The sequence below is a fragment of the Physeter macrocephalus genome, chromosome 16 (genome assembly GCF_002837175.3).
Source record: "Physeter macrocephalus isolate SW-GA chromosome 16, ASM283717v5, whole genome shotgun sequence".
NCBI classification, from domain to species: domain Eukaryota; kingdom Metazoa; phylum Chordata; class Mammalia; order Artiodactyla; family Physeteridae; genus Physeter; species Physeter macrocephalus.
The window spans coordinates 79919271-79938211 of NC_041229.1; the positions used below are offsets into that span (position 1 = coordinate 79919271).

The following is an 18941-nucleotide window of genomic DNA, read 5'->3' on the forward strand; positions in this document are numbered from 1 at the left end:
GATTCCCCGTAGGTGGTATAAATTTCTGGCTGAGGGAGTCTCAGTTGGAGGAGATGGGTCCTTTCCTCACTGACAGCTGGTACCTTGGAAATCAGAGAACCTTCCCTGGGAAGCTAGCGGGTATTTCGAAGGAGAGGAGGTGTGGAGGTAAATGAGGGAGAGAAAAAGGAATGTAGGAGAAGCCCTGAAGGCCTAGGGTAGATTCAGAAGCAAACCTATAATTTATCCAATTAACCTTGCCTTTGGCCAAGCCCCTACCAAGAAGGCAATGCCTTCTGGGCCTCAGAGCAATTTAGGGTTAGGACAACTATGCTGACCTCGATTACTAATAGTAGCTGCTGCGACAGCTGTGTTAAGAGGTCTCATGAAATTCTGCCCAGGCTTAGCTGGAGAAAAAAAAATGCCATGGTCCATTAGTAATTTCTGTCACAAGTGTGAGACTGGGAAGAGCCTCACATGTGCCCAGACTTTGCCATTCCTGCTTTAGGGATGTCACCACCTGGAATTACTCTGTAGGAGGACTTAACTGGGCTCCAGGTCCAGGTAGGGAGCCAAAATGTCCCAATGGCACCCTGTTCCTGCCTACCTCACAAACTAGGGCAAAACAGCATTGACAGCAAGAAAAGACTTAATTTGAATTCCTTTGGTTTTAATTATTTTGAAAAGAGAGGCAGGCTACCAAAGCCAAGACCCTTTAGGAAGAACTAAAAACCAAGGAGATTCAGGCCAGCTGGATGGGTGGAGGGGAAGTTCCAACCAATTAGCCTTCCTTTTTGACATGGTCACCCTTCACCCAACCCTCAGGAAGCCTTAACAACACTCATGTGTCAACAGGACCCCAGGAGAGGGGAAAAAGCGGTGAGCCAAACCTCAAGAGTGAAAAAAAAAAAAAGCAAAATCTGGAATTTCAACTCAAAGCTGGACCTCTGAATGGCTTAACTGCTGTCATTATTTTTTACAGAGCCCTCACTGGGCTCTCCTGAGCACCGGGTACTTGTCCTCAGAGCTTGAGAGGCTACATCTTCCCTCTGGCCTTGTTACTGCCTTGCCAACCAGGCTGGACCCACCATCTCAAAGTCTACAGGCTTCCGCATCCAAACTCCCCAGGTGGATCAAACTTTCCATGGCTAGACTCTTAAAGGGGAAGCTGTCCTACTGTTTCCTTCAATAAGCAGTTTTCATAGGGTGATAAATGCCAAAAAAAGAAAAGAAACCCAAAGCAGTCCCCGGGTTCCAGAAACCTCAGCCCAGCCCAGAAGTAACAGGAGGCAGACATCCAGACCCAGTCAAATTAGTCTCCAGGGGATCTGCTTGATTCAGGCTGTCAGGAGAGGGGTGGGATGCCAGGGTTACTGCTAGCCTTGATCCAAGCCTCTGCCAGGTTCTGGCAGGAATGAGCCCAGTCTCCCCAGGGTGGTGGCTCTAGAGAGGGTAGGACGGGAAATTTTACCATCTGTCTTCGAGGCAAGGTAGAATTTGTTACATGGAAAGCACTTTTGCTCTATTGAGTACCTTGATGATTTGGATTCACAAAGGTGAACATGAAGGTGAATTTGAAGCTGGAGAAAACAGAATGGCTCTACCTAACAGAATAAGAAAAATGTGGGGTTTGGGGAGCAATCCAGGACAGAAGGTGAAAGGGGCCAGGAGAGAAGGTGGCCTGAAGCTAGGGTGAAGCACCCAGTGCAAGGTCCCGGGGCCTGGGGGAGGGGTGTCCAGGAACAGGGATACCTGATGTTCAGTTTGAAGTTCTTTGCTTTTTGACAACATAAACTGTTCTTCTATGCCTCAACCATGTCTCAGAATTTCAGTAAAATCTAGTAAATACATACATGGCTTTGTGTGAGTGAGGCTTCCATGCAAATCCAGGAAAGGCTTGAGTTTCACTGCTGGGTAGGTGAGGAAAAGAGATAGCTTGTGTGCTAGCAAACTCAGATTGCAGGAGTTAGGGACCAGGGTGACAATGAATTCAGTTCCTAAGAATTAACTAAATCTTCCAGTGCTTTCTCCACTTCTAAGGGCAAAGTGTATTGGACTGAAAGTCTCCTTTTACCTTTTTCAATTTTCTTCTCTATATTTAAGACATAGCATGACACCACATGCTATGGTAAAGCATACATAAGAAGTGGTAAAGAATATAAAACTTAGGACTCAAATAGATATGGGTCTGAATTCCAGCTCCACTTTACTATGTGATTCTAAGCCTCGGTTTCCTAACCTATTAAATGGGAGTAAATAATACATTCCTTCTAATGATCATTCCTTCATTCCTTGTAAAGGATCAATGAGATGAACTATGTGCGATGTTTGCCATGGGAACTGATATACAGTAACACTCAGTGAACAGCAGTTGCTCTTGTTCCCCTGTTGGTGGCGGTGGTGTTGGTGATGATGGAGACAACAACCACACTGGCAATGACTCCTTCTGGTTATACAGCTCCTATAGTTTAGGGGAGGGGGAAAAGGACTGGTTAAACAGTTTTTAAGACAAAAGGAAATAGATCTTGCAAATCTGTTCTACTGATCTACCTTGGACCACGAAGCGAACATGAAATAAACTTTACCGTACTTGTCACTGAGATGTGAAGATTGTTTCTTATCAAAATGCCCCTGGCATGTGCTAATGCAGGCACCACCCCATACCAGCCAAGTTTAGTGGGGATATTGAAAGGAAGGAGGTTGGTGAATTAGGTATGAATTTATACAAAGAGACAAGTGAATAATGACCTCTGTCCAAAGCCTTGTCAAGTCAGATGTACTATGCTTGGCTTTTCTCTCATGCTATTTAATCTTTCCCCTGTTAGGATTCAAGTGGATAATTTTTCTCTGTGGGAGATTTTATATGTGTGTGTGTGTGTGTGTGTGTGTGTGTGTGTGTGTGTGTGTGTACCTTTTCCCAATTCACGTTTAATTAATTTCTAATTTTCTACCCTCAATACCCTTTTAGGACAGAATCTTTTTTTTAACTTTTATTGAAATATAATTGATGTTTAACATTGTGTAAGTTTGTGGTGTACAACATCATTTTGACATGCACATATTGAAAAATTATTACCACAGTAGGATTAACTAACACCTCCAACACCTCACACAATTAGTATTTCTTATTTGTGGTGAGAACGTTTAAGATCTACTTTCTTAGCAACTTTCAAATATGCAATATAGCACTGTTCACTACAGACACCATGATGTGGTGTAATTATAATTAATAAAAGGTGTTGGGAAATTATTTATTAGATTTATTAGATCCCCAGAACTTATTCATCTTCTAAATCCAAGTTTGTTAGAACTTTGACCAATGTCTCCCCATTTTCCCAACCCTTCAGCCCCTGGCAACCACCATTCCACTGTTTCTATGAGTTTGGCTTTTATAGATTTCATATATAAGTGATATCATACAGTATGTCTTTCTCTGTCAGATTTATTTCACCACAAAATGCCCTCAAGGCATTAGCATTAGCATAATGCCCTCAAGGTCCATCCATATTGTTCAAATGGCAAGATTTCCTTCTTTCTCATATGTGTACACACACATACATACAATGGAATATTATTATATAACCTCATCTTTATCTATTCATCCATTAATGGACACTTAGATTCTTCCCATATCTTGGCTACTAGAAATAATGTTGCAATGAACATGGGAGTATAGATATATGTTCAAGATCCTGGTTTCATTTTCTTGAACATATACCCAGAAGTGGGATTGCTAGATCATATGGTACTTCTATTTTAATTTTTTGAGAAACCTCCATCTTGTTTCCATAGTGGTTGTACCAATTTACATTCCCACCAACAGTGCACAAGAGTTCCCTTGCCTCTTCATCCTCTCTAGCACTTATTATCTCTATTTAAATTAGAGCCATTCTAGCAGATGTGAGGTGATATCTCATTGTGGTTTTGATTTGCATTTCCCAGATTATTAGTGATGTTGAGCATCTCTTTATGTACTGTTGGCAATTTGGATGTCTTCTTTGGAAAAGATGTCTATTTAGTTCCTCTTTCCATTTTTTTTTTTTTTTTTTTTTTTAATTTATTTATTTATTTATGGCTGTGTTGGGTCTTCATTTCTGTGCGAGGGCTTTCTCTAGTTGTGGCAAGCGGGGGCCAGTCTTCATCACGGTGTGTGGGCCTCTCACTATCGCGGCCTCTCTTGTTGTGGAGCCCAGGCTCCAGGTGCACAGGCTCAGTAGTTGTGGCTCACAGGCCTAGTTGCTCCGCGGCATGTGGGATCTTCCCAGACCAGGGCTCGAACCCGTGTCCCCTGCATTAGCAGGCAGATTCTCAACCACTGCGTCACCAGGGAAGCCCCTCTTTCCATTTCTTAATCAGATTGTTTGTGTTTTTTGCTATTGAGTTGTATGAGTTTCTTATATATTTTGAATATTAACCTCTTATCAGATCAATGGTTTGCAAATATTTTCTCCCATTCAATTGATTGCATTTTCATTTTGTTTATCATTTCTCTTGCTGTGTAGGAGTTTTTTATTTTGATATAGTCTCATTTATTTTTACTTTTGTTGCTTGTGCTTTTGGTGTCATATCTAAAACATTGTTTGCCAAGACCAATGTCAAGGAGCTTTCTCCCTATGTTTCCTTCTAGGAGTTTTATAGTTTCAGGTCTTACATTTAGGTCTTTAGCCCATTTCAAGTTAATTTTTTTGAGTAGTGTAAAATAGAGATCCAATTTCATTCCTCTACTTTCCCAACACCATTTATTAAAGAGACTATCCCTTCCCCATTGAGTATTCTTTGCTCCCTTGTCAAATATTAGTTCACTGTATCTTCAGGGGTTTATTACTAGGCTCTCAATTCTGTTCCATTGATCTATGTGTCTGTTTTTCTGTCAGTTCCATACTGTTTTGATTACTATAGCTTTGCAATATAGTTTGAAATCAATAAGTGTGATGCCTCCAGCTTTGTTCTTCTTTCTCAAGGTTGCTTTGGCCATTTGAGGTCTGTTGTGGTCCCATATGAATTTTAAGATTGTTTTTTCTGATTCTATGATGAATACCATAGACAGGGATTGCACTGAATCTATAGTTGATTTGGGGTAGTATGGACATTTTAACAATATTAATTCTTCTGGGTGGGATGAGAAAGAAGTGGGCCTCTTTAGCAGAGCCTTGCACAACTGGGGAGCTGGGTGCTCACTCAAATTATTCCCCCCCCACCTACCCCAGGAGAAATCACAGCTGAGAAGGGCTCTCTTGGCACTGAGCTGTGCTGCCTTGGGGGAGGGCTGACAAGTAAAGTCAAACTGGCCCTCTTACCCTCTCCAAAGCATCCAGACTCCTTTGTTTGCTTGCTTGCTTGCTTGATTGATTGCTCGTTTTTGCTCCAGTGGTGTGCTGGAACTTTTCTGCTGGACTCCTGAGCATCCACAAAGACTCTTTCATCCATGAGGGATTGTCTAAGACAGCCCTGATTCTCCAGGGCTCCCAGACAATGGCCAGGAGGGGCCGGAGCTGGTTCACAGGCCACTACAGGATCTACAATTGAGACTGAGGTCTGTATGACTATTACCTAATGCACAGGTGGGTGATACTTTTCCTGAGTCCTTTGGCATATGGTGCTGGATCCCACAGCCCCCATAAAGGCACTTTTGTTTGTGGATGGATGCCAAATTGTTGTTGAGGGGGGAATATGAACGAAGGACATCTTGCTTGACTATCTTGCTGATGTCTAGAACCATCATTCTTGATACCTCTGGCCAATCTCCTTTCTGGCACAGCCACCCTGCACTTCCTCTTTCTGGTCCAGTGGCTGCAGAGGATACTGTTGACTAGAACTTGGCACACACATTTTACCAGGTTACCTTTGTCTGGGGCCCATCATTTTGTTTTCGGTCTGCAAGATAATACCTCCCCCAAGCTGTAGAAGCCTAAAGGAATTTATTTCCTTCAAAAGAAGTTTCAGGAGATGCTATATCACTGGCTTAGACAAATCCAGTTTGATTACATTCATTGTCTCCTTGTCTCCCCTCACACAAGAGTCAGGTTTTTCAATGAAGGTTTAATGTGAAATTGAGCCCTTCCAGTTTCACTTTTCCTTTGGTACAAAAGCCCTACCTTGGAAAATGAGAGTGAGAAGTGTTCATTAGTCACAAGACTTCAGATCTTTTCAGTGGGCAATAAGGAAGATGAAAATAGTCCTTTACCAGAATCAAGGCTCAAAGACATAAAAGCATACTAAAAAGGAAAGGTCCATAAACCAAAGGAAAAAAAACAATTGGCTTAAAGAAATAAAACTATAAGTGACAAGCTCTTTTGAGGGGGAGGGGGTGGGAAAGCCATATTTTAAGACATGATTGACATGACATTGATAAATGTTCTTTCTACTATCCAAAGTCACTTCTAGGAGATTGGTTTCTTTAAAAACAAATCTGCTGAATAGTCCATCATCACCAGGGTATTTCAGTATGTTTTTTCCAAGCTATTAATCTTACCATTTATTCTCTCTTCTTTAACTAGGCAGGAAACCTCATTTTATGCAATGAGGTGAAAAATAGCTTCTGAATCTGACCTGGTTTTTGAGACATAGCTATGTTCTCTAAACTTCACTAGGTCTTAGTTTCTCCACATGTACAATAAGGAAAATAATACCTCCGTTATAGAGTTATTTTAAGGATTAAATGAGAAACGTTATTTACTTATTGTTACCGTAATAAAGAATATAATTACTATATTATTACATGAAAAGTACTTTGTTAGGGACTTAGACAAATTAACATATACAATCAATCCCATGTGATACACATTAATACCAACCCCACTTTGCAAATGTGAAAACAGAGGTACAAAATAGTTAAGTAACTTGCACAGGGTCGCTCTCTGTAATCAAAGAGATACAGATGTTCAAAGGGGAAATAGAATGTTTACAAAAGGTGTGGGCAGAATTAAGGGAACAAGTATAAGTGATGGATCCAGGGACTACCCAACAGAAGGTCATTATCACCTCTAGGCATGAAGGGATACGAGGAGAGAAAAGTAGCTGAAACCAGATGAGAGCTGTACACAGAGGAGAGATGGCCACAGAGACAGAAACCCAGCCACTGCCAAAATCACAGCATGGCAGGAAAGGAGAGAGGGGATTAACATCCTCATCTTTTCTCCCATTTTCTAATCCTCTGTCAGCACCTACCATCTCATTGATCAAACCCAACTGCAAGTTAGAGGTCAGGGGAGCCCAGGTGATGTAGAACATAGAGATCAGCCTCCCGGGGCATGGAGTTGCTGAGAATAGACCAGGAAGGGCAAGTGGAGAAAAATTAAAACATGGTTTTATATATAGGATTCAAATCCCTGTTTGTACCTGCTCATTCTATTGATTCTTGAGCGTAAACCAGTTGTTAGCTTTTCTCCTCCATTTCTGCGAAGCCCGAGTGTGTCATCTCCAAGTCCACCTTGAAACCAAACATTCACTGAAAATCGTGACTCATAATTTTAATAAAGACATGTCATCAGGAAGGCTCACAGCACAAGGAGCACAAATTGTTCACTTGCAAGTGTTCCCATTAGACAGGTTTTATCCGCAAGTCACTCCTCCTGGTTCTAGCCACGGGGTGCCTCCTTGTCCCTCACCCTGTACATTCGGCAGTTCTTGGATCCTTTATCATCTCCCTTTTATCCCACTTGCTAACACAAGAGCCCTCCTTATTTTTAAAACTGGAAATATCCTGACACTCTCCTCCCCGAGTTCCTAGAGGTTTCCTTCCACAGCTAGGTGGGTTGGAGAAATTTTCTGCAAAAGATGTCCCTCTCCACAAAGAATTTTCACATCATCTACTAAGAAAACATGTGTTTTTTATCAATGCATATGTGTGTATAGAGCTTGACATAGTGCTTGCACAGAAGAGGGCTCATTAAATGGGAATGAGTAGTAGCAGCAACCGTAGTAGTAATTACTGTCACTGTGCCCAAGTAAGGTGACACAGAAAGCTTACAGTGACTGTAGACAATGACGAAAATGCAGAAGAGCCAAGTTCTAGGCAAGGGAGACAACGTTTCCCTGACAGTATCCTGAAACCCTTCCCAGAGGACACACAGCAACCTCTGATGCCATAATGTGTTTCAACTCAACCCCTTCAATATGGGGACTACTCTTCTCCAGAATCACTCTCCTAGGCACCTTCATCCTAAAGGAGATTCTTTTTTAACAAGTTACAGATGTTTTTCTTTTCCTGAGAAATGCCCTAATGCATATTATTTTTCCAAATGTTGAGTTTCATGCCATGAAATTTGTATTCCTGGCCTTGGGTTAGTATGATATAAGAAACTTGAACAACCATGACCAATGGAGGGATAATCTTTTGTTCTTTAACTTTTAACAGACATTTTTGAAATTGTCTGTAAGTCTTCTACCCTTTCAGATATTTGTCTAAACCAAAGTGCACTTTGCTGTCCAAATATATGGCGAGTTTGAGTGTATTCCCATGACATTGCCTTCATTCGCCTCTACAATCTATCAAATATTTTAAACACGGAAGACATATAAGGTGAAAGAGACTTGTCTGCAGGTTATTAAATCTTCATCCGTTTCCTTGCTTTAAATAGTAAACTTTGACACCTACAAAAAATGGGTAGCTGTGTGAGTGGGAATGAGAGCAGGCCTAGAACGTGGAGATAACATCACAGACACAAGGTGGTCTGTTTCACTGCGAAAATACTTCTATTCCAGTGCAAGTTTTCACTAAGTAATTTGGATAAAACCCATGGCTCTGTCCATAACTCACGACCTCATCACTGCCATCCTGAGGCCCCATCACCTCTCGCTGCACTAGCTTCTGTATCAAATGCCTTTTGAATACAGCCTGCCCTCACTGTGCCAACTGTTCCACAGACCCCTGCTCTGTTCCTGCTGCTTGGAATGTGGGATGCTCTTGGGAACCACTCAGTCATCCTGCCTTATGCCCAAACCTGCCACGGCAAGGGAGTTAACACCCCCAAGAATGACCCTGGACCAATGGAGGCAGGAGCTGAATAGTTCAGAAGTGTATCCCCACCTGGCCTTAGAGGTCCCCAGTGGTATATAGGCCCAGGTGTCTACAGAGATTATCAGCATCTTCCACACCACTGGATTGACTTTGCCTTCTTTCTTGTCTAATACTCCCTAATCCTCCACTTCTGTTCCTTGGATCACTTCCCCAAAGAAACTACCTACACACAAGCCCTTGCTTCGGGCTCAGCTTTGTGGAGGAACCCAGGCTGTAACAGCCTCCTAACTCTCCCCAGCTATCTCTTTGAACCTTCTGTCATCTGTTCTCAAGCAGCCAGAGATGTCTTCAAAAATATCAATCATACCAGGTCACTCTCTTGCTCAAATACTTCTAATGGCTTTCATCACACTCAGAAGAAAATCCAAAGTCCATTCAATGATTCCCAAGATTCAGCCTGATCCCATCTCTGGTCCCTCTCTGCTTTATTTTATTTTTCTCCCTACCACTTATACCATATCACATTATATTTTATATTTTCTGTTTATGGACCATTTCCTCTATTGGAATACAAGCTCCATGACAACAGGGACTTGTCTAGCTTGCTTACCACTATATCCCCAGTGCCTGGCCCAGTGCTTGACTACGTAGGCATCAAAAAATATTTGTCAAATAAATAATGGGACACATGATTTCCATTAGGCACATGGTTGTAATGCTAGAACTAACATTATAAGAGACAAAGAAGAAAAAAAAACTTTCTGTCAGCTGCTTTGTTTGAGTGACTTTGGGATATGTTTATCCAACAATGGGTGAAAAATGTGATAAAAATGGCTAAGAAGCTTTGTGCCAATGATGGTCTTGATGAGGATTGAAAAACAAAGGCCTTTCCTCTTGATCAAAAGCTAGATGTAATGAAGGCTGGATTTACCTAGGGATATTTAGCTTTATAACTATAGACTTAAAGCTATAAAAACACCGGTATTATTGAAATGCCTGTGGGCAAAATTACCCTATTGTTGTGAGTCTGAATGCTCCAGCCCCAAATCCCACACTTTCTCTTTGAAAAAATGATTTTTAAGATTATTTTTTGTACTAAAAAGGCTTCTTAGGAATGCAGTTGTAACACTATAGCACAGATCATACCCCTGCCCTAATGAACAAGAGAGAGAAGAGCTGAGTCTAATCTACAAGAAAGCTTTTCTTGACACATAAAAGGAAGTCTTGGAGTAAACTATGACATAGCTCTCAGAAATCACTACCATAATCTGAAAAGAAGATAGAGGCCTGAGGAGAATGTCCCCTGTTAAGGCCATACTTACTAAAATTAAGCATGAGTGACAACTCCAGAGAGACATCTCCAGAGAGCCATCGTGCGTTTGGTTGGCAGGCGCTATGGTACCCAGCCCTCAGGTATAGCCCCAGGTCTAACACTAACTAGCTCTGTGAGCTCGAAAAAGTCACTTTCGTCTCAAATGCTCTCAAGGTCTAAGACTATCTCATTCGCTGTATAGTCAGCGTCCACCATAGTACCTGGCACAAGGGAAATGCCCAATAGAGAGGTGCTGAATGAGTGGGTTTGCAGAAGTAGGTAAGGCATAACATGTACTCTTAAAGGCCTAGTGTAACTTTAACAAGAATCAGTGTGAATTATTAACATTTCTCTTTCTTCTTGAGATACGCATTTGTATTTTTGCCAGCACATTATTCCCTGTGTTAAATTAGCTATTTGTTTCCATGGACAACATGATTCTCACGAGGTAATTAGATTATTCTTTTTCAAATTAGAAAAGAATCATGTCCAGCCAACAGAGATTGTTGTGTGAGTAAAAAACTGTTATATACAAATTGGACATTATGACATGATTTTGGCTTGAAATTCCCATTGAAACCAAAGATATTCTGAAGGCTCTTCATGGAAGGAACATTGGCTGCTAGATCAGGAGACCTAGACAAGTGATTTTGGATAAGTTACTTCTTCTCTCTGAGCCTCAGGATTTGCATTTGTAAAATGAAGGTATCTGAGGAAATGAATAATCTCTTCCCAGGCTAGACATGGGCTGACTACTGTGAACACCAAGGTATTTTTTGGACATATATGAGGGATGCTTCCATTTGGTCTGCCCATGGGTTCTGGAGGAAGGGAGGGAAGAGACTGCGTAGCCATTATCTGTTGTTACAAAAAAAGCTACCCCAAATTTGATGGCTTAAAATAACAATGTATGATTATATTCCACAAGTCTGTGGATTGACTGGGCTCAGCTGAGAGGTTTATCTGCTCCTTAGAGGGTAGAGTATAGCAGTCATTCAAGTGCTGCCTTCATCTGTGAGCTCAGCTGAGGCAGGAATGTCTAATTTGGCTCTCATACTTCAGCATCTTTCCATTGGCCTCTCATCACTCAGTATGGTCGATCCGGAGCTTGTTTGCAGCCTGGAGCCTGGATGCTAAGAGGAAGTGTTTCTAGAGGACATGTTCCCACGTGCAAGTGTTTATCAAGCCTCTGCTTGCATCACATTTATTAATGTCCCATTGGCCAAAGCAAGTCACTTGGCCAAGCCCAGAATCAAGGTGGGGGGATGGGGACAACAGAAGAGCATGAATACCAGGAGGAGTAGCCCATTGTAAGAGCAATAAGTACGAAATGGATTCAGGACTTTGTAGATTAAGATGTTTCTAGAGAGCTTGATCATTTTCCCTCAAAGAACCTGTTTCCTTTGTTCTCCAGATTTCATCACACCACTGGAGGTCACTGCTTCCAGCTGGGGCAGATCAACCTCTTGAAATCATTAAGCATTTCCTTCCAAGAAATATACCCATGACATAAATGACAATTTCAGCATTATAGGAGTTATCTGTTGTTCATCATACATGAAACAGTTTGCCACCATTAATCACATTCCCTGCGATAATCCAGTGAATAATGAGGGAGGCTGTATGGTTTGAAGGGTTAGACAAAGAATGAAAGGAAGAGATTTTAATTTTGTCTTTGGAAGGGTCCAGCAACAAACATTGATTGAGACCCTTCAGTGTACTCAGACATGTACTGGGCAACTAGATTGTGACAATAGAGGAGAAATATAATAAAAACTTCAATATACCAAAATATAACTAGAAGGCATCTTATCTTATTGGTATTACATACCAAAAACAATAATAACAATTATTACAAGGATTACTGCTACTACTGCTACTATTTTACTTTATAAAAATCACTGTTTTCTGTGATTTTTACATGCATTTGTTAATTTAATCCTCACAGCAATCCTATAAGAACGGTACTAACATTCCCATTTTACAGATCAGAAAACTTGGGCTTAGAGAGGTTAAGTAGCTTTCCAAGGTCGCTCAAGCAATTAGAGGCAAAGAAAGGGTTCAAATGTGTGTACTGATTTATCCAGCCACCATTTACTGAATGCTTTCTATATGCCAAACTGAATCTCTATTCTATATTATCACCCATTCCATGTTCAACAGTAGCTTCTCAATCATATGCCCAGAGGAGTTCAAAAGAGAATGAATGAATAGATTTTGGGGAAAAAAAACTACAGTGAAATGAGTTTCTGGCCTTAGTCAAGAGTTGAGTCTCTGGGATGCAGCACCACAATGCACCACCCCACCTGTGCTGCATGAAAGGTTGCATGTGACTTACACTCTTCCTTGGAAGCTCATTGCATCTACCTCCCTGATCTGGGGCTGCTGCCCTCCTATCCCTCCTGGACAAGAGTAGGTCCTGCATGACTCTGAGACGTTCTTGCTCCACTGACATCATCTTTCATCATCATTTTCATCATCGACTTGGACAAGTTAAGTGCTGTTGATGATTAAAGGTCAAGTCTTGGGGATAAAGAATAAGAGAAATGATGCGAACTTGGATCCTATATTCTTTCTTCAACTGTCAAATTTAGGCAATAAGAACCTTTTCCAGAATGCTGAAACTGCAAGTACCTTAAAAATATGGAAAATTTCATGATATTCTTTTGTCTTTATTATGAAGGCATGAAAGAAGAATGTTATCTTGGTACATTCTGGGGGTGTGGGGGGGGATTTCAATTTGTTTTGAGTGTACATTTACAGTAAAATGCACCAGCCCTATGGCCTCAAGAATTTGGATTAAATGAGATTTTCCTGGGTAAGGCACAGATTTGGCCCTTGGAGTCATGTCTGGATGAAAAGCAGGTCTTCTTTATAAGAAACAACTCAAAGAAAATGAAGGCTGTTTGTGACCATGAGAGGGGTGGGATAGGGAGGGTGGGAGGGAGGGAGACGCAAGAGGGAAGAGATATGGGAACATATGTATATGTATAACTGATTCACTTTGTTGTAAAGGAGAAACTAACACACTATTGTAAAACAGTTATACTCCAATAAAGATGTTAAAAAAAAAAAAAAAAGAAAGAAAATGAAGGCTGGAAAAAGGCAATCAAAAGAGACAATAAAGTATAGTAGGAATCCAGAGAAGACTTAGACTAGCTGGGTGGTCTGTCCCTAATAAACATCGTTGGGAGTTGGAGAGCTGCCTTGGAGTGGGAAGTGAAGACTGAGATGCGTAATTGAATGAACAAATAGGGGAAGAGTATTAAGTTGCATCTTCCCCTCATGGGGTCTTGAGGAGAAGGGATGTACTTCCAAGAAGATGGAGTAAGTGGCTGCCTTTCTAGTTTCATCTGAAGAAGGCAAACAGCCCTTCTTCCTAAGAAAATGCTCTGGCCACCCAATTACAGTGAGTAGAGTGACCACCAATATCAGGAATTTAAAGACCACTATTGATTTGGAATGTGAAAGAGTTACCACAGGGGAAAGAGAGACTAAGGCATTACCATACATAAACTCCTTAAACCAAATGATTTCTGATGTGTGTGTGTGTGTGTGGTGTGTGTGTGTGTGTGGGGGTATTTTCTTTTTTAATAGAGGGACCCTTTCTGGGTGATTGAGCAACGAGTGATGTTTTCCTTCTTTATATTTTTCTGAACTTTATAGATTTTTATCATGATCAATAATCTTTTGGCGTTGAGGAAATATGCACAATAAGACAGAGATAGATGCTATGAGAAAAGGGCACTCCGGACAGGTAAGCTTTGGTACAGGTCAGGAGAAGGAAGAGGAGGTCTGGAAATGAAATCAGTGGCTCTGGTAGGGACAGTGTGACGTCATTACCTGAGGCCAGAGAACAGGTCAAAGGAAAAGGGGAATTAAAAAAAAAAAACTTTACCTGTTTCACATCTTTTTCCTAAAAATAAGCTGCATAGAAAAACAGTGTCAAAACCATTCAAATAAAGAAACCACAGACTTAGAAAACGAGACACAACATATTTTTAAGCCCTCTGAGTGATAAGATAGAAGGGGTTTGATTCTCCCAGTTGTATGTACAGAACATCTCCTAATCCCTATTTCTGTGAGAAAGCCAAGTTCTTTAATATAAAGCACTGAATTTTATGACAGGAATGTAAGTAAAGTCTTTGTATAAATGTATGTTTTTCATTATAAATGAGAAAGCCACATATTTCAAGATAGAGAAGAAAATTTGCTCATAACATAATTTTGCATTGTGCTCTTGCCATTTACCATATATCACAGCAGAATCATTATTCTATGTTGCGACACAGTCTGCAAAACCACCATTTAAATGACCACCTACTATTGTGTATCATAATTTATAACTTTCCCTTCAAATATGTTCAGTGTGTGAAGAAGGCAATGCGTTCAATTGGAAATGTTACCTAGACAGCTATAGACAGATTTTGTTTCTTAGTTGAAGCATTTAACTCTTGGCTTTCTATTTAATGGAAAGGTCTCTAATTTTTTCCATGGGCTCATTAAGTTATTAATGCCTGAAGAAAGGACTCTCCCTAAGGACAGTCAACATACTTTCTTAGCTAGCATATTTATCAAATGTGTGAATGGCCCAGGAGGTGGGAAGCATAGCCACTATGGTAGATGACAGGTTCTGAATCCAAAAAGAATTTGATAGCCTGAAAGAACAATAAGATGCATCAAAGAAGATAGCACATTATAGGGTAAGAGTTGAAAGAATTAGGGATTTTTTTTTTATGGTAGTGCACATCTGTTAATCCCTTATCCTCAATTTATCCCCCCCCCCTTCCCCTTTGGTAACCATAAGTTTGTTTTCTATGTCTGTGAGTCTATTTCTGTTTTGTAAATAAGTTCATTTGTACTATTTTTTAGATTCCTCATATAAGTGATATCATATAATTGTCTTTGTCGGACTTACTTCACTTAGTATGATAATCTCTAGGTCCATCCATGTTGCTGCAAATGGCATTATTTCATTCTTTTTTATGGCTGAGTAATATTCCATTGTATATATGTACCACATCTTCTTTATCCATTCATCTTTTGATGAACACTTAGGTTACTTCCATGTCTTGGCTATTGTGAATAGTGGTGCTGTGAACATTGGGGTGCCTGTATTTTTTTGAATTAGACCTTTTGTCCTTTTCCAGATATATGCCCAGGAGTGGGATTGCTGGATTGTATGGTAAGTTCAGATCTTGGGATTTTCTGAAGGGAGAAAAGAAACCTTAGAATGGACAAGATAATGGTCCTCAAATATGGGGGCAGGAAGGGGCTTCATTATGAAAAGGGAATTCTAAAGAGAACTGTAATCAAAGATAACCATGAATTTAAGGTTCTAATAAGAAATTACTTCATAGCACATGGAGCTGTTAAACAAAAAGTAATCCACTGTCATTTGTTCATTTATTCCACAAATATTTATTGAGCACACCTACTATGTGCTAGCACTGTGCTGGGTACTGAGGATACAGCCGTGAACAAGGCAGTCATGGTCCCTGCCCTCAGAGACAGGCTGAAGGAAAACAAACAATGAAACTAACAAAAAATTACAAGTTGTAGGTCATAAACAATAAAAGGACAAAGACGAGTAAGAGGGACGCGCTATAAGCAAACAGCCAGGAAAAACCTCTCCAGGTAGGTGCCGTTTCGTGGAGGCCTAAGGAATGAGGAGCCAGTTTCACAGTCATGGAAAGAGTGTTCCAGGCAACAGCTCTGGGGCAAAAAAAAGGAGTTTGTGTGTCTGAAAAAATGAAAGAAGGCATTGGGGCTGGAACACAGTGTGTGAGGGGGATAACAATGAGAGAGAAGTTTGGAGACATAGGTAGAAAGCAGAGCTTTGTGGGGAGAATAAGAAGAGTGGATTTTAATCAGAAGGCAATGAGAAGCTGTTAAGAGGCTTAAACAGGGACCAGCCCGACTGATTTTTGTTTTCACAAGAGCCCTCTGGCCACGGTGTGGAGAATAGATAGGAGAGAGGCTGCAGTAGAAGCAGGGAGACCAGTGGAGGCCACTGCAGTGGTCCAGGTGAGAGAAGATGGTGGCTCAGGCTGGAAGGGTGGAAATGGAGAGAGAGGGGAGTGAGCCAAGCCAGGACAGCATCCTAGGAGGGGACACGCTCCAGGTCCCCAGAAGAGCTCCGTCAGAGCTGGGACAACCACTCCCCAGTGGGCCTAAGAAGGAATTCAGATCTCTTAAATCCCCCTTTAATTCTGCCACTCTACAAAAGTCAGAGAAGAAATTCAAGAAGAGACGTCGGCATGTGAATAAAGCCCCTTGCGGGTTCAAGACATTGTTCCCATTGATTTACATGCGCAGGCCCCATTTTTCTGAAACGTTTAGCCATGAAAGACACTAGGTTGGACCAAATTCCTCCAAAGAGTTCATTACTGGCCTGACCCCAGGAGGGTCGGAATGAAACCGGAGCACGTGGAAGGCATCAAGCTTACAACGTGAACATAGCAGCACTCATGGGAGCGCTGCGTTGCCGGGCGCCGTCCCCATCATTCTACAAATTAGGCGGGGCCTCTGGAATCCCAGCTTTGCAGCTGCTGCACAGATGTGTGCTGAGCCCTGGGATGAGAGCAGAGGAGGGAGCTTGGAGCATGAAGATTTATCCAAATCAAACCAGGACTCTTGGTAATTAAGGAAATGGCCACCATTCGTGTCCTGACCATGTAACCTGGAAGATCGTTTCGAAATGCGATCCTGCCCTCATTCTCATCCCCAAACTTAAACCCTGTTTAACCCTGCTTTGGGGATGAGGACCAGAATCCCTAGCATGGTCTTTAAGTAAGAGGAGCATATGTCCTGGTTTGCCCAGAATAGTTGGAATTTATGCCTATTCGGGTCATTATCAGTAGCCCTTCATCTTACGTTCACAAGTGTTTTGGTCTAGACAATAAACCCTGGGGTCCCCATGCCTACAAGGTCCCACGTGGTCTCTCCATTGCTGGTGTCTCCATCCTCATTTCCTGCCATGCTCTGAGCAGCCGCCACACTGTACTTCTTTCTGTTCTTCCAATGCTCCATCATCTCTCCTGCTGTAGGAGGTTTACATAAGCTGTCCTCTACCTGGAAAGCTCCTACATTCCCCTCCCCTTCACCAAATCACTGCCCCTCCTCCTTCAGATCCTTCCTGTCCAGGCACGTTCTCCTTTAGACTATCTTTAGCTCCATGTATGTTCCTCTCCTCCACAGCACTTATCACAGTGGCTCTTATTTTATTTACATTTATTTGGGTGATTCTTTAATTAACGTTCAACTATCACTCCTATTGCAGTCAGGTCAGTGACCACGTCTTTTTGTGCTATTGAAAGTCGAATGCCAAGCAGATTTTGACTGACTGACTGAATCAATGAATAAATAATAAATGAGTTAATGAACAAATTACTGATTACTTTCTGGCTACTCTTGCCCAAACAAAACAAAACAAGACAAATAACAAAAAATTGTATGTTAATACACTAGGGAGATGGTAGGAGGTGACATGATTAAGATCTTTGTAATATATTTATTGGTCTGTGAGTGTGTGTGTGTGTGTGTGTGTGTGTGTGTACTTGCGTGCGTGCGTGCGTGCGTTCCAAATAAGTATTGACTTCCACACTGGTCATCTCTTAAAGATGGACCCTTGTCCCAGAGACATAGCTTAAAATTCAGTGAATTTCTAAAACTCCCCTTTAGAACTTGCCTGAAAAGTCTTAGTAATACTCTATTAAATCTCCTCAATAATGGCAAGACTCCAACCTATGGAGGGAAGTTTTGATTTCTGGAAAAGTCAACTGACATCTTGTACCAAGTCTGATGAATGAGCGTGGAGACCAAGCCAGACAGGGGTGTTTAGGTCAAAAATGAGGTAAAACTTAATGGGAACCAAATCTCTCATGTGTCTCCAAAACTGGCTCTAAAGGTAATTCCAAATACTCTCTGAGCCCTTGCACTTGCAGCAAATGTTGAGAAAGCAGACAAGCCTCCAATGGGACTGTTTTGAAAGATAAGTTTAGTTTGGTTATTCAAAAACATTTGTGGAAAATCAACATCCACAAACAAATTCCTCAGAATGACAATCCCACTCCCAACAAGGTGGTGCTTTTGAGTCTGTAAAGGGCTTCCCTCTAATTGATCAAGAGACATCCCTTTCAACAAGTGCCCACTCTAAGAGATTTTGCTATTTTCATTTTGAAGAGCAAGGCAAATGGGGTTGAGGAGGTGGGGAAATGAAATCCAAGCTCTCCTGGGGTCATGAGTCATGAAGGCTTTAATGAAATCTAACACCTCCCAGCACTAAGCATGACTGGAAAAATAAATACCAACTCCCCGAGACAGCATCACAATGTGTTCCAGCCAAGAGTAGACGTCCCTCAGAGCCCACCTGTTTGTGCTTCCTCATCTCGGATCTGCCAGGGCCTGTCCCAGGATTGAGAAACAAAACTCAGCTCTGAAATTCCATTAGCACCACCAGAATGTTCACCTAGTGGCTTCTGGGTGGGACAGGAAGAGAAAAAGTATTTTCTGAGCCCCACCTTAAATATGCAGGAGCCAAGTGCAAGGAGGAGCTTCAGAGCCTAGAGCACTGGATCATGTGATCTGCTTTATGGCCCTTCAAATGCATCAGGAAGAATCGAAAATGAATACGCTAGGGAGTCCTGGGAAGCTTGTGTCTTGAGGGCTCTCCATCTTACCACTCATAAC

At 41.5% G+C, this 18941-nt stretch overlaps 1 long non-coding RNA gene across 1 annotated transcript; it reads right to left on the bottom strand.

Annotated features, from left to right (window-relative positions):
* Positions 1–2170: 2170 nt before the first annotated feature.
* Positions 2171–18722, bottom strand: LOC114487963 (uncharacterized). The gene is made up of 3 exons (XR_003683526.1): positions 18622–18722; positions 7318–7408; positions 2171–2440 (listed from the first exon to the last, which is right to left on the bottom strand). It is a non-coding gene; the product is annotated as an uncharacterized lncRNA (long non-coding RNA).
* Between the last annotated feature and the right edge of the window lie 219 nt (positions 18723–18941).